This window comes from Neophocaena asiaeorientalis, unplaced genomic scaffold (genome assembly GCF_003031525.2).
Source record: "Neophocaena asiaeorientalis asiaeorientalis breed wild unplaced genomic scaffold, Neophocaena_asiaeorientalis_V1.1 scaffold294, whole genome shotgun sequence".
Classification (NCBI taxonomy): Eukaryota; Metazoa; Chordata; class Mammalia; order Artiodactyla; family Phocoenidae; genus Neophocaena; species Neophocaena asiaeorientalis.
Genome location: NW_020173945.1, coordinates 331,134 through 346,513, shown reverse-complemented (window position 1 = coordinate 346,513; position 15,380 = coordinate 331,134). Strand labels below are relative to the sequence as shown.

Genomic DNA, 15,380 nt, shown 5'->3' with positions numbered 1-15,380 from the left:
TCCCTGGTGGCGCAGTGGTTGAGAGTCCACCTGCCGATGCAGGGGACACGGGTTCGTGCCCCGGTCCAAGGGGACACGGCGTGCCGCAGAGCAGCTGGGCCCGTGAGCCATGGCCGCTGAGCCTGCGTGTCCGGAGCCTGTGCTCCGCAGCGGGAGAGGCCACAACAGTGAGAGGCCCACGTACCGCAAAAAAAAAAAAAAAATTTTAGTATTGATTGCATGTTTCCCAATGGATTTACTCTCTTAAATTTTCCCGGTAGACAATCATATCATCTGCAAATCATGTCTTTTCTTTCCTGATGTTCAAACTCTTTTCTTTTTTACACTTAATACACTGGACAGCTCTTATTAATATTGAATTAGAATGATATTAAGAGGCATCCTTTTCTTGTTCTCCACATAAACAGTTATACGCCGGTTATTTCATCCTCATCACATCTGCAGGTTTCCTAGCTCCTTCTGGAACGTGCTGCCTTGGTGCTGCAGATCTCTAGCAGTACCAGGTCAACCCCACTGGGTTCTGTTTTGACTTAGCTCTAGTTACAGGCAAAGGGTGGAGGGAGCGGAGGGAAGCAGACGCTAGGAGAGCATGTGTTGCCTGGAGAGGATGACAGCTCTGCATAGGCTCTGAGTAAAAGGGGGGTGCGCTAACTCTTACAAGGAGAAGTGGGCTATTTCTGAAGGGTCTGGGAGTTCCAGGTTGCTGGAGACACCAGCCTGGCTGTCCCCATCCTGTGTGTTGGGGTCCTGTTCTTTTCCAACCAGGACCCTGACCTGGCACAGCAGATCTGTCTTGCTCAGGGATTTTGCCTTCTCTGGAGCTCGGCCACGCTGAGCATTCAGTCCTGGACCTGGGCCTCGGCCCTTCTGCAGGAGATGAGCCTCTTTCTATGCTCTCAGCTCTTTGTTGTCTGTGTCCAGCTGAGTACAGCCACTCGATCCCATTGTTCCTACAGCTGCTACTTCACCCGTATTTCCCAACTACCTGAAACGCTGCACCAGTTAACGCATTCCCTTCCAACACTCTACCATCCCATTCACCACCAGAGAAAGGGGCAGCAATTAGAGCTCCACTTTGTGCCTGGCTTCCATCAGGACAGGGTCCAAAACCCCATCTTATCACCTGTGTAGTGGGTTGAACTGTGGCCCCACAAAACTATATGTGTCCTGGAACCTCGGACTGTACCTGTATTTGGAAAAATGATGTTTGAAAATGTAGTTAAGTTAAAAATCTCAAGGCGAGATTCTCCTAGATTAGGGTGGACCCTAAATCCAATGACAAGTGTATTTATAAAAAAAAGAGGGCAATTCCCTAGTGGTCCAGTGGTTAGGACTCTGCACTTCTACTGCAGGGGGTCCGGGTTCGATCCCTGGTGGGGGAACTAAGATCCCACGAGGCGCGTGGTGTGGCCAAAAAATAAAAAAGCGAGAGAGAAGGAGAGAAGGCACAGAGGAGAAGTTGATGTGAAGACGGAGTCAAAGACTGGACTGATGCGTCTACAAGCCAAGGACATCAAGGACCACCAGAAGCCACCAGATTCTCCCTGGGAGCCTACAGAAGGAACCAACCCCGCCAACATCTTGGTTTTAGACTTCTGGCTCCCAGAGCTGTGAGAGAATGCATATCTGTTGTTTTAATCCACCCAGTCCATGGTAATTTGTTACGGCAGCCCCAGGAAACTAATACAACCTCCTTTCTAGGACCACTCCTGGAACCAGCTGTCCCAAGTGGGGTTCCTCAGGAAACAGATGCTGAGATGGAAGTTAGAGCACCAGATATTTAGTAAAGACTGCCCTGGGGACTAACACCTGTGCAAGGAAAGGTGGGGGACAGAAGCAAGAGTGGGCAGAGGACTGAGCTGTAATTCAGGTCCAATGACGGCCTTGGCTGACATGCGGGGTCCTTCAGAGTTGCCCGGAGCTGGGCCAAGATGGCCGCAGTGATCGTCATGGGTGTGGGCCGTCCTGGTTGGGTGCGCCCTCGACTGAGGCAGCCTCTGTAACTGAAGCAGTTCCTGGAGGAGCTGAGGGCTGAAGGCACCTGCTAGAAGCAACTCCAGCAGCTGAGACCCCAGGCCCTTCCCTGAGGAGAAGACTACATGGTACATCTAGGGGCCCAACTCAGCTTCCGAGACTCAACGCTGCTTTTGTTAAGATTCAGCCATGGTTTCCATTACATATAGTTCAGCTATTTGCACTGCAATCGATTCCACTGTAGGAATAGGCCACAATCTATCCATTCTCCTGTTGACTGACATTATTAGGTTTGTGTTATGAGATGAATTGTGTCTCCCCACAAAACTCATTGGTTGAATTCCCCAGCACCTCTGATATTTGGAGATAAGGACTTTGAGAAGGTAACTATGTTAAAATGAGGTCATGGGGGTGGGACCTAACCCAGTATGACTTGGTCCTTATGAGAGGAGATTAGGACACAGACACACAGGGAAGACCTTATGGAGACAGAGGGGAAAGACACCATCTACAAGCCAGGGTGAGAGCCCTCAGAAGAAACAGACTCTGCGAACACCTTGTTCTCATACTTCCAGCCTCCAGAACTGGGAGGAAATAAGCTTCTGTGGTTTAAGCCACCCAGTCTGTGTTACGTTGTTACAGCAGCCTTTGCAGACTACTGCAGTATGATTCTACTTTAGGGCTGTTACTGACATGCTCACCTGTGTTCCTTGGTGCACCTGTTCCTAGGCTTCTCTAGGGCATGTGAACTTCTCTGGGGTATAGACTCCTTAGGTAGGAGTAAAGTGGTTGGTTAAAAGTGTGTAGATAATGCACAAGTGTTTCCCAAAGTGGTTGAACTAATATACATTCTTGTCAGTAAATTCCAGTTGCTTCATAGCCTTGCCAACACTTGGTATTATTACCAGACTTTAAAATTTTTACCAATCAGATGGTACAAAATGGTATCTTGTTGTGGTTTTAATTTGTATTTCCCTGACTATTAATGTTTACTGGCCAGAGTTCCACTGCTGAGAGGGGTGTGTTCCAATCTTCGCCCCATTTTTCTATTGTGTTGTCTGTCTTAATTTTATGGATGGATTCATATTGACCTGGAATATATATGTGTTATTAATCTATATTATTATGTATTCAAAAGACTATATTCTTTTGTTTTAGTTACAAATGTCTTTCTTTACTCTATTTCTTTACTCCATGTTGTCTTTTAATGAACAGTTTTTAATTTTTAATGTAGTCAAATGTATCCATTTCTTTTCTTTTTATATAAATTTATTTATTTTTTTATTTTTGGCTGCGTTGGGTCTTCGTTGTTGCGAGCGGGCTTTCTCTAGTTGCGGCAAGCGTGGGCTACTCTTCCTTGTGGTGTGCGGGCTTCTCACTGCGGTGGCTTCTCTTGTTGCGGAGCATGGGCTCTAGGCACGTGGGCTTCAGTAGTGTGACACGTGGTCTCAGTAGTTGTGGCACACAAGCTTTGTTGCTCCGCGACATGTGGGATCTTCCCGGACCAGGGATCGAACCCGTGTCCCCTGCATTGGCAGGCAGATTCTTAACCATTGCACCACCAGGGAAGCCCCCACTTCTTTTTACAGTTAATATTTTTTGTGCTTGACTTAAGAAACCCTTCTGCTCCTCCACCACGCTCCCCCCACTCAGCTTTGCTTCTCTCTGAGCGATGCCCTCATTCTCCCCTACTGCGTATGGCTTCCAAGATGCCATAAGGAGAGAAGCCTGGGGGCAAGTGAGCTGCAGACAGCTTTTGTCTTTGGAACTGGCAAATCCAGAAGAAAGAGGACTGCTGTCTCCCACTACCTTTGGATAAAATCCCCGAAAGGACTCTCCTTGGTCCATCTTAAGTCACACCCTCACCTCTGCAGCAAGGAAAGTGCAGCCATATGATTGACAGCCCCATCAGAATGACATTTCGTTCTAAAGGGGCAGGATGCTGAGCTTGTCCACTAGGATCAGAGAGAGAAGCTAGGCATTCAAGGACCCGGAAGAAGGTCAGTATCACTGGAGCATTCTAGAAAGAGAAGAAAGTGGTGTGAGATGAGGCAGATAGAAATCACGTAGTGTCTCATAGACCATGTCAAGGATTGGGGGGTTTTGATCACTGAAGCAAAGCACTATACCACGTCTATATGGTGACTTGGGCCAGCACATAACAGAGCTGTCATTAACACGGTCATTAACTAGAGTATTGTTTGAAGCTCTATTGTGAGAGGTTGTCTCTGGCTCCAACGAGATGACTTGCTTTCTGAAGTCCACCATCTGAAAATAAATCCTTAGGGTAGCAAGCTTCTATCACATGCTGGGCCTTGGGATTAGTACCATGGAGCATATTCTGGAGCACAAAGATGTGGTCCTTGTCCGTAAGGCACTCACAGTCTCATGGGGAGAGTAAAGTTAACACTGAGGCATTTAGAAAGCAAAGTCTTACTGAGTCCGAACTGCCCACCTCGAGCATCGTTACGACATATGTAAAACATGTCCTCTCTGGAGCAACACTGCCTGCTTCTACCTGGAGACCCCACTTCAGACAAATGACAATAAATGAGGCTGAATTCTTAGTTATAATATAAGATCACTAATAGATACCCTTCCAAGTCAAGTCATGAGTCTTGGTTTAAAATACAGATGCCTCTGTTATGTGCTGTGATCAACTATCTAGAGCAGCATTGTCTCCTAGAATGTTCTATGGCAATGGACTGTCCCGTATCTGCTCTGTCTAGTACGGTACCCACTGTCCACATTTGACTATTGAGCACTTGAAATGTGGCTGGTGTGACTAACTGAAATTTTAATTTAATTTTATTTGAATTCATTTAAATTTTCATTTTATTACCACCATGGCTATAGGCAGGGGTGTTTGCTTATGAGTATTCTTTCAGCTGTACGTGGATGTTTTATACAGCGCTCTGTGATCCATCTCACGTTAAAAGGGAAAATATTTAACCAAAAAAAGTCACCACTATTGTCACTATTATTATTTCAGTGGCATCACTGTCCATTGTCCCCTCCAATAACCAGGAAGAAGGAAAGGTTTTCCCTGCAGCTGTGAGGCAACTATGTCCCGAACTGTTCTCACGCACGTTTCCCGATAGATGGAATTGTAGGTGAGGTCAGTGTAGGTAAGTAGCAATGAGAGCTTTCTCAGGTGCTCTGATGAGATGACTCCCCTCTTGACCTGCAGCAGGTCTAATTGCTTCCATGGATGATGAAATCAGGTCCCCTGTGACCTGTTTTTCTCAGCAATGGGATGTATGAGCCCAACTTCCAGAATGTCAGTTTCACATCAAATGACCCTCTCTGTGATATTAATAGACACTCTCCCCTTCCTGAAACTTATATTCAGTTAAAAAACAAGTAGACACCAACATAGACATAATAAACCCCAGCCAATGTGACTGGAGCTGAACCTCTTCTCTCCAACAGAAGAGCTGCTTGAGGGAATGTAACCCGAAGCAACACCATGGCTTAGAAACGTCCTCACCATAATCCTCAAAGCCATCAGAAATGTCAGAAAAAGGCTTCGCTACAGTAAGGAGGAAAGCCACAGCCTGAGAGGCAATATTCCCTGCTCACAACCTTTTCAAACTTGTGGCAAAGAAGTGTGATAGTGTCAGACCTCTCTGGGACAAATTGGTCCATTAGGCTCCATCTACAACATGGTAGGTGTCCCGTAAAAGCCAAGAAAGCAAGCACGAAGCAGACACCTGGAAAACACAAAAGTGTTGCCCTCCACAAAGAGGAGAAGGAAAGTAATTTAGCTAACATCTCTGTACCAGAGCCACTTAGAAATCTCTGCCCTCTTACCTGCACTAATACTTATTTGGTTTCCATTTGGCTTTTTAAAAAGCTGGGACTTCTCTGGTGGCGCAGTGGTTAAGAACCCGCTTGCCAATGCAGGGGACACGGGTTCGATCCCTGGTCCGGGAAGATCCCACATGCTGCAGAGCAATTAAACCCATGAGCCACAACTACTGAGCCTGTGCGCCACAACTACTGAAGCCCACGCGCCTAGAGCCCATGCTCTGCAACAAGAGAAGCCACCGCAATGAGAAGCCCGCGCACTGCAACAAAGAGTAGCCCCCGCTCGCCACAACTAGAGAAAGCCCGCACGCAGCAACGAAGACCCAACACAGCCAAAGATAATAAATAAATAAAACAAATAAATTTATTTTTTTTAAAAATCTATAAAGCTAGATCCAAGAGTTATTTTCTAAAATAAGTTGGTAGTTCTTTCCAGGCTTCAGCAAAACAATGAAATTTGGGATGTTAATTGGAAATAAACATCTCCGACCAGCTTTCTTTCCTAACTATGTACCTTGGATAGACGTCCTCCTCTTGCTGCCACTCAAGGTATTGCGATGTGACTTAGAGGTAGCCCCTCTCTTCTGCCTGTTTTCCAGCCCCACACCTGCATGGTTAGGAAATTACATTCTTAGTAACCGTTATACTTTATGCCAAGCACTGTGCCAGGTGCTCTTACCTAGCTTGTTTTATTTAATCTCCATAACTCCATGAAGCAGATACTATTCTCATTTCACAGATGACATAACTGAGGCTCAGGTCTATTGCCCAAGGTGGCCTTGGTTACAAACTGCAAGATTGTAAGACAGGTCATCTCTCTCCTTCGTTGAGATGATCAAGGGATACAATATACGTAAACCCCTTAGCACAGTCTCTGCTCAATGAATAGTGGTATTGCTATTACTAATGCTATTACTGCAGGAATTCGATTGCCCCAGGATCCATCTCCCCACCCCCTTACAGTTTCGAACACAGAGTCATTCTATCTGGGCCATCCTGAGGACGTGGGAAGCACCGCGCTCTGAGGCGGGGGCACCAGCCCTGCAGACCGTGCTGCAGGTACGCAGGAACAAACACAGGATGCTGGCGGGGGGGACCTTGTGCTGCCGCTGAGTGGCCCGCGGGCCCCCGGAGAGCGCACACACACACAGGGTGTAATAAACGCGTGTCTACCTGCTTTCCTTGCGATATGTTTGAAAAGATGTTTGTAACTCGATTACACTATTTATAATTGGCACACTACCTTGACTTGTGCCAGCACTACATTGTAAAACAGAGTTGTATTTTATGATATTTAACAATGCTTGACACTCTGAAGTGCCACTTTGGAGGAATGAACATGGTGTAACATACTTGAGTATGTGTGATACCAACCTTTTTAAAATAAATTATAAATTATAAATATATAGGGAACATATACACATATATAATTAGGAATCACAGGATTATGGAGGTTGAGAAGTCCCACCATCTGCCTTCTGTAAGCTGAGACCCAGGAAAGCTGGTGGTGTAGCTCCAGTCTGAGTCTGGAAGCCAGAGAAGCACAGGACGATTGTCCCAGTCTGAGGGCAAAAGCCCAATCTCCTAGTTCAAGCAGAGAGAGGGAGCAACTTCTCCCAGACCGCTGCTTTTTGCTCTATTCAGGCCCTCTATGGATTGGATGAGGCCCACCCACACTGGGGGGTTTTACTCAGTCTACCAGTTCAGATACTAATCTCCTCTGGAAACACCTTCACAGACACAGAAGTAATGTTTAACCAGATATCTGGTTATCTGGTGGCCTAGTCAAGTTGATACATAAAATTAACCATCACAATGCCCCAGCCTGGTGAATCAAAAACCCACAGTAAACATAAGCTGGGGCCACATGGGAGGGGAAACTATCACCAACACTGCCTTAACAATGGGCATTGTCTCAGTTATAGCTGGATGTTCCTATTCTTAAACACACTAACTTAAACTCCAAGACCCTTCAGGGTGTAAAGGAGTTCACAGTTCTTTTGGGGACAATTAGGTTCAACAGAACTTACATATTGCAAATGACTACAGAATGTTCCAGGTAAAGGAGACATTGGTTTCTGCAGTTTCTTCCCCTCTGAACACCAGCAAATTATGTTACTAATTTCAGAAGAATGATTGCAAATGAAAAACATAACATTTTCATAATAAATTCAATATGCGGTAAAAATACTACTAAATAGACCATAGAAAGGAATAGGTATTGAAATGGGAGTTATTATTTTTCTCTGTCAAATACTTGCAAAACTACAGACTTAAAATTCATAGAGTTCTAAAATGCATATCCCATTCAGCAAGAGAAAAAAATTGGGATATAAGCAAGACATTTAAAATACAGAAGATGAGAAAACAAGTGAGAATTCCTTTTTTAAAAAAAATCTAAATTTTGTGTGACTTTCCTGGTGGTCCAGTGGTTAAGACTTCGCCTTCCAATGCAGGGGGTGCGGATTCGATTCCTGGTCAGGGAGCTAAGATCCCACATGCCTCGTGGCCAAAAAACCAAAACAAAACAAAGCAAAAAAACCCAAAACTGAAACAGAAGCTATATTGTAACAACTTCAAAAGACTTTTAAAAAAATGGTCCACATCAAAAAAAAATCTTTAAAAAGAATCTAAATTTTGTGCATTTTATAACGATGCTATATAATTGTGATAAATGAGACAGACAGAAATAATTCTTATTTCTTGCAAGAAATAACCTTAGAAGCAATGGTGTCAGTGGTTGAATATAAAGAGATAAGAATGGTTGAGAAAAGAAGTAACACTATTAACAAAAGGTTCATTTTGAGTAAGGACTGCATGCACTAAAACTTTTCAAAAAACAGCACAGTGTCTTCTGTGCCTTTCAAACATATTCCAGTAAACCATGGGAAGCAAGAAGGATCTGTGATGGGGTGATGGGGTGATGAAAGAAGAAAGGGGAGGCAATCCTGGGACATTTCTAAGGTAGGTAATTTTTTTAAGTATTTAGCAAATTATCAATGATCCTGATGCCTCCTGTTTTAAAGTTATTCATACACAGGGACAGAGAAGAGCTGATCCTTGAATGCTACAGAGAAAGTTGTCCTGAAATTTTTCAGATCCATAAATAATGGGGTGGATTAAAAATAGGTCATCCAACTCAATCTAATCGCCTTCTATTTTTAATGTAAGTTCTTTTCATTGATTTTTAAAATGGATGCCCATTAAAACACATTAATCATGACCCTAAGAGGGTATTTGTATTGCAAAAAGCCTAAGGTGAAGAGTAAAAAGCAATTTCCCACCACATGAAACTGAGGCCGGAACAGCACAAAAGAGGGCTGGAGCCCTACTTTTCCCAGGAAAATCATTTCTGGGTAAAAGCTGGGACATGAAGTATCATCGTGAAAAAAGGTTGTCCCACTGTATAAGAGCACTTTTAGAAGGTTTGGAGCCATGTGTGTCTTCTTTGGATAAATGGTCTCTAATTTTGTAGACCCAAGGTGAAAATACATGATTAGCTCTGCTGGGATTTTTATTACATGAGTAATGCATGCTTATAAATGCAGAATACATGTTCATTCTAGAAAATGCAGCAAAGGAAAACAAATATTTAAAATAATCCAGAATACCATCATCCAGAGATAACACTGGAAACATTTTGATTTATACACACTCAAATTTTAAAAGTATACAATGTATATATTTGAAATGCAGGTATATAATACATGTTTGTAAACTTTTGTACTAAAAGATCATATACATTTTAGATGACAATAAATATATGTGTGTGTGTGTGTGTGTGTGCATCACCGTTTACTCAAAACTATCCTTCTAGGGCTTCCCTGGTGGCGCAGTGGTTGAGAGTCCGCCTGCCTGATGCGGGGGACCCGGGTTCGTGCCCCGGTCCGGGAGGATCCCTCATGCCAGGGAGCGGCTGGGCCCGTGGGCCATGGCCGCTGAGCCTGCGCGTCCGGAGCCTGTGCTCCGCAACGGGAGGGGCCACAACAGTGAGAGGCCCGCGTATGGCCAAAAAAAAAAAAAAACTATCCTTCTAGTATTGGACTTTATAAAAAATGCTTCACTAAAGATTCTGCAGCTAAATAACATGCTACCAAATTGACTTTAGGAGAAATTGTACAAATTAACGTTCTCTCAAAATATGAGAAAATATTCACTTCATATTCTCACCAATATTTTTTTCTACCAATTTTTTTTATTGTTATCTTTACTAATTTGACAGTTTAAAATAGTGATTCAAAGCTTTAAATCTGGTTTTAGAGGCAGGACATTTTATATGTTTATGGGCCTTTCGTACTCCATCTTTTGTTGATTGCCATTTATGAACTTTGTCCTTTTCTCTTTCAGGGTTTTCATGTTCCTCTTTATATTTTAATATCATTAACACTTTGTAATATATAATAGAGCTACTTTTCCCATTTTGTTGTTCGGCTATTAAATTTTTCTTAGGTATTTTTTTCATGAAGAAAATTTTCATTTCTGTGTGTTAACATTCTTTTAAAATATATTTTTCTTTATATCTTTTGCCTTTGTGTCATTCTTGGAATTTATTGATTGTAACACAGCAAACATTCTCTAAAATGGCCATTCTTTTTGCCATTTTTTGCCATTTACCCGCAAAACGTGCAAGAGTTAAGATAATAATGAGACTTTAATATAGGAATAAAAATTTCTTGCAGAGTTTGAGACTTCTTCGATTTAGCCAAACACACACAAAGAAGATGGGTCAGTACAGGTGGTCCACAGTATGGGCTCATGAATGGTGTCTTGGATTCCCTAGCCAAGCAGGTTAAGAAGGGGCTGTATGATCAACAACCCAATAATTGTTTGCCCTAAAATATAGACTGAGCAAAAGGACCTTCTTTCACAAGTTGGCAAGATGATGAGTGACGTCATGAAGGTTTTGTAGGCACCCAAGTCTAGATGTGACTAATTGCCTTTTCACAAATTGTTCACTGGCCTAATGGACCGCCAATCACTTGTCTTCAAGGCTGGATTGGACTGGAGCAGAGAATAATCAGCTTATACAACCATATGTTTCTTGTGGAACACAAGATAATCCAGGACAAAAAGAGACAACTGAAATAAGACTTCATACTTATAAATACACACACGCATAAACACACACACAGAGCAAAGCAAGCAGCTGGAGAATAAGCACATATCTTCCAATGTTTCATCTCCAAACCAAAAGGTCTAAGCATCTTATACAAAGACCTAGATTTAGTTACTTTAAACAAAGACCTATTGGTTACAGATCCTAGGATAACAAAATAAATTCAGGAATGAGAGCTCAGTGAGACTAGTTAGAACTCAGATCACCGCTGAGGCAGACCTACCTGGCAGCAGAGAAGAAAGACAAATGGAGTTTGGGAACAAGGGACCCAGTGAGTGCGCCTGTTTGGTCTAAGGATGCCCTAGAATGCTTCCAAGTAGGGGCCCTTGAAATCGCCCCAGAAGAAACTCCAGAGCTGTCACAGAATGAGACCACATCAATAGCTGAACCAAGCTGAGTGTGTTGCTATCAGCCCTGTATTGTATCAGCTGTACGAGAGCAGTTTTAGAATGTTTGTAGCCACATGTGTCTTACTTGGATAAATAATTTTGTAGAGTCAAGGTAAAATCGTAAGATTGGTTCTGCTGTGTTTTTTATCATGTGAGTAATGCACGCTCCAATTGCAGGAACAATGTTCAATCTAGAAAATGCAGCTAAGGAAAACTAGTATTAAAAATAATTCGTAATACCCTCATCCAGAGGTAGCACAAGAAACATTTTGATATATATGTGCTCAAATTTTTAAAACATATAAGGTATATTTTTGAAGTGTAAAATTATCTTTTTAAAAAACATTTTGAACTTTCAGTGTTCACATTTATTTCTTTTTGATTATTATTTATTTCAGATTCTTTTCTGTTATGGGTTATTACAAAATACTGAGTATAGTTCCCCATGCTATACAGTAGGTCCTTGTTGGTTATCTATTGTATATATAGTAGTGTGTATATGTTAATCCCAAACCCCTAATATATATATTTTTTAATGCAGGTATGTAATACATATGTTTGCAACCTCTAAAAGGTAACATTTTAGGTGCCAATAAATACAGCTCTTCAAAATTGTTAAATGGAGCACAGATACATATCTATCACCATCACTCAACCATCCTTCTGGTATTGGGCTTTACAGTAAGTCCCCTACGTACAAACGAGTTCCACGCCGAGACCCTGTTCGTAAGTCCAATTTGTTCGTAAGTCCAATGAAGTTAGCCTAGGTACCCAACTAACACAATCAGCTATATAGTACTGTACCATAATAGGTTTATAATACTTTTCACACAAATAATACATAAAAAACAAACACACAAAATAAAGAAAACATCTTTGATCTTACGGTACGGTATCTTGAAAAGTACAGCAGTCCAGTACAACAGCTGGCATCCAGGGGCTGGCATCGCGTGAACAGGCAAGAAGAGTTACTGACTGGAGGAGGGAGAGGAGGCGGGAGATGGTAGAGCTGAAGGGTCGTCAGCAATAGGAGACGGAGGGCCAGATGCAATGTCACTCACACCTGACGTGGATGGCACAGGTTCTGGTTCCTTGCTGGATTCAATTCTATCTACCCTCTTGAAAAAATGATCCAGTGACGTCTGGGTGGTAGCTCTTTTTTCTCGTCATAGATGACCCGGTAGCACCGGATTGCATTCTGAACAGCTGCTGCAACCTTCGTGTACTGCTCTATGTTCAGGTCCTGTGCCTCAAAAACTCACGGTGCCTCCTCAGACACAGAAAATCCCCTTGCCACTTCATGCACCGTGAATCTCTTTTGTTCTTCAGTTACTTCTTCTTCCTCTGGTCTCTATCCTTTCTCTGGGCCTCCAATTCCTTCAGGTCTTCACGAGTAAGCTCCTCGTGTTCCACAGCAACAGTACCGTACCGTAAAGTACACAAAAGCACAACCACGTGTGGAGGATGCACGCCCGTAACAATGTACGCCAGACACGTGAACCAAGTTACGTGATTGAACGTGTGGACGTACTTTCGCATCTTTGAAAGTTCGAAACTTGAAGGTCCGTTATGGAGGAGACTTACTGTATGTATAAACAGTGCTTCACGAAAGATCCTACAGCTAAATCCTTGCCAACAACCTTAACTCCTTAGGACAGATCTCAAAAAGAAGGCTCATTAAATCAAAGAATAAACACATTTTGTGAGCTTTGACTGACATCTTTTGGAAAGTCAATTTGCTGTTGGCTATTTACACCCTCTTCACTTCCATCAGCCCTGAAACAACAGAAGAAAGTGAACCCTTTTCTCGGCAGCCAACCGTATCGCCTTGATGGTTGTAGTTGATAATTCATCCGGAACGACGTTTTCACTGTTACACAGCAGTTTCTGTGTCAACAAAGGGACCAGCCAAAAGCTGTGCTTCTCCAACCACAGAAATATCACTGGTGGTGACATTCCCACGCCTTTCCAACATGAAATTATGTACACAGCAACTCTATGCAGAATAAATCTCCACGTATTATATAAAATTGGGGCACATTTTATGAGAGCTGACGTCAAACCATTCAAAGGAGAATTATTTCCTCTGTATGCCTAGAATTTGAACAGCGCTTCGAGGGGTGAAAATTCTGGCTGGGCCGGCACGGGGCGCCGTGCAAGTGCAGCCAGAGGCGGAGATGCTGCCCAGCTGAGCATCGCCCTCTTCCTTGCCGCCGACCAAAACCCCGAGAGACTCAGAGGTGAGGCACCCAGCTACTTCCGCTGCCCGGGAAGGAGCTGATTTGTGATCCTTCCCCATCACTGGGCGATGGGGGTGGTGGGGGAGGAGTCTGCATAGCTGGTCTGGTTCCAGAGGCCACAGGTTTAAGTTACTAGGGTGGGGTGCGGGGTGGAAGTGGTGTTCCGTAGGGATGGTGTCAAATTTGGAGCATCATTCTCGGCTCCTTCTTCCTGAGCTGGGCCGCTACTTTGGACCATGGCATGGGGAAAGCTGGTCAGAAAGGACTGGGAGACCAGCGGGCCAATGCACGGGCTTTAGCTGTTTCAGAGGGGAGTGGCCAAAGTGGGTATGTTAATTCAAAAAGACACACGCACCCCAATGTTCATTGCAGCACTATTTACAATGGCCAGGACATGGAAGCAACCTAAATGCCCATCGGCAGCTGAACGGATAGGGAAGATGTGGTACATATATACAATGGAATGTTACTCAGCCATAAAAAGGAATTAAATTGAGTCATTTGTAGAGACGTGGATGGATCTAGAGACTGTCGTACAGAGTGAAGTGGGTCAGATGGAGAGACACGAATATCATATATTAACGCACATATGTGGAACCTAGAAAAATGGTACAGATGAACCGGTTTGCAGGGCAGAAATAGAGACACAGAATTAGAGAACAAACGTATGGACACCACAGTGGGGGGAAAGTGCCCGGGAGAGCGGGGGTGGGGGATGAATTGGGAATTGGGATTGACATGTACACACTAATATGTATAAAATAGATAACTAATAAGAACCTGCTGTAGAAAAAAATTAATAAAATAAAATTCAAAAACAACAAAAAGTGGGTATGTTTCTGGACCTTCAGTTAAAGACGTGAACTTGAGAAATCGTTTCCATGAACCTATCCATGAGCCCCTGGGGTAGAGCTGACCCTCGGAGAGTCAGTGAAGTGAGGGAAGGATGCCCTGAAACCTGGGAGTGGTGTCCTAGGAGTGCGGACCAAGCCCTAGGAGAGGTCAATTTGGACGTCCCAAGTCTCTAAATGAGATGAGTTAAGTGTTTGAAACTAACGTATATGGAAACAGAGTCTAGGGAACAGCACGCCAAATTTATGAGCGCCCCCAAGGGAGGAGGAGACAGAAAACTGAGCCTATTTGTGACAGTTGGTCGAGTTACAAATGGGATGTGTGGATTCAGTGGCCACTTGCAGCAAGGTCCTTTGTTACAGGTGGGATTCTCCAGGGAGCAGACAGGGGGATGGAGTTACCATGCAGGATATTATTAGGGAATACCCCGCAGATTGGCGGCTGTGAAAGGAAGGGAAAGACTGGGTGCCCATTAGGTGGTCCTTCACTGGCTGAAATGGCCAGGGCTTCAGGCTCCCACCTGGATCTGTCGTTGGATTTGGGCCGCCCTGGGGTTGCAGGATCGTGGGTGAGGAGCTGTCTACAACTGAGGCAATCCTTGAAGAGGCCGACAGCAGAAGGCGCCGGGGCAGAAGCCCTCCCGGCAGCTGCGGCCTGAGGGTGGCCTGGGAATTAGGCAGCACCTCTGTGTCCATCACAATATATTTCCTACATGAGCCCTGATGTTCTAACACCCCCCTTCTCCCCTAATTTCCGCTGGATCGCATGATAGGATTGGGGTGCGGGCTGAGAGGAGGTGAAGAGCCCCATCTAAGGGTCCTAATCATGCTCAAAGTTACACTCATTTTTTAATCACACATTGTGGTAACCGCACAAGCACATAAATACGGCTCAGTGATGATGCTGAATCATCCATTCTCTAGAGAAAATATTACAAAATTAATACCAATGGAGCCGAGTATACAATAAAAATTATGTACGAAAAAGGTGTGCCAGGAG

At 43.8% G+C, this 15,380-nt stretch overlaps 1 non-coding gene across 1 annotated transcript; it reads left to right on the top strand.

Annotated features, from left to right (window-relative positions):
- The first annotated feature begins 1,309 nt into the window (after positions 1–1,309).
- TRNAR-UCU (transfer RNA arginine (anticodon UCU)) lies at positions 1,310–1,382 on the top strand. The gene has a single exon. It is a non-coding gene; the product is annotated as a tRNA-Arg (tRNA).
- Positions 1,383–15,380: the final 13,998 nt, after the last annotated feature.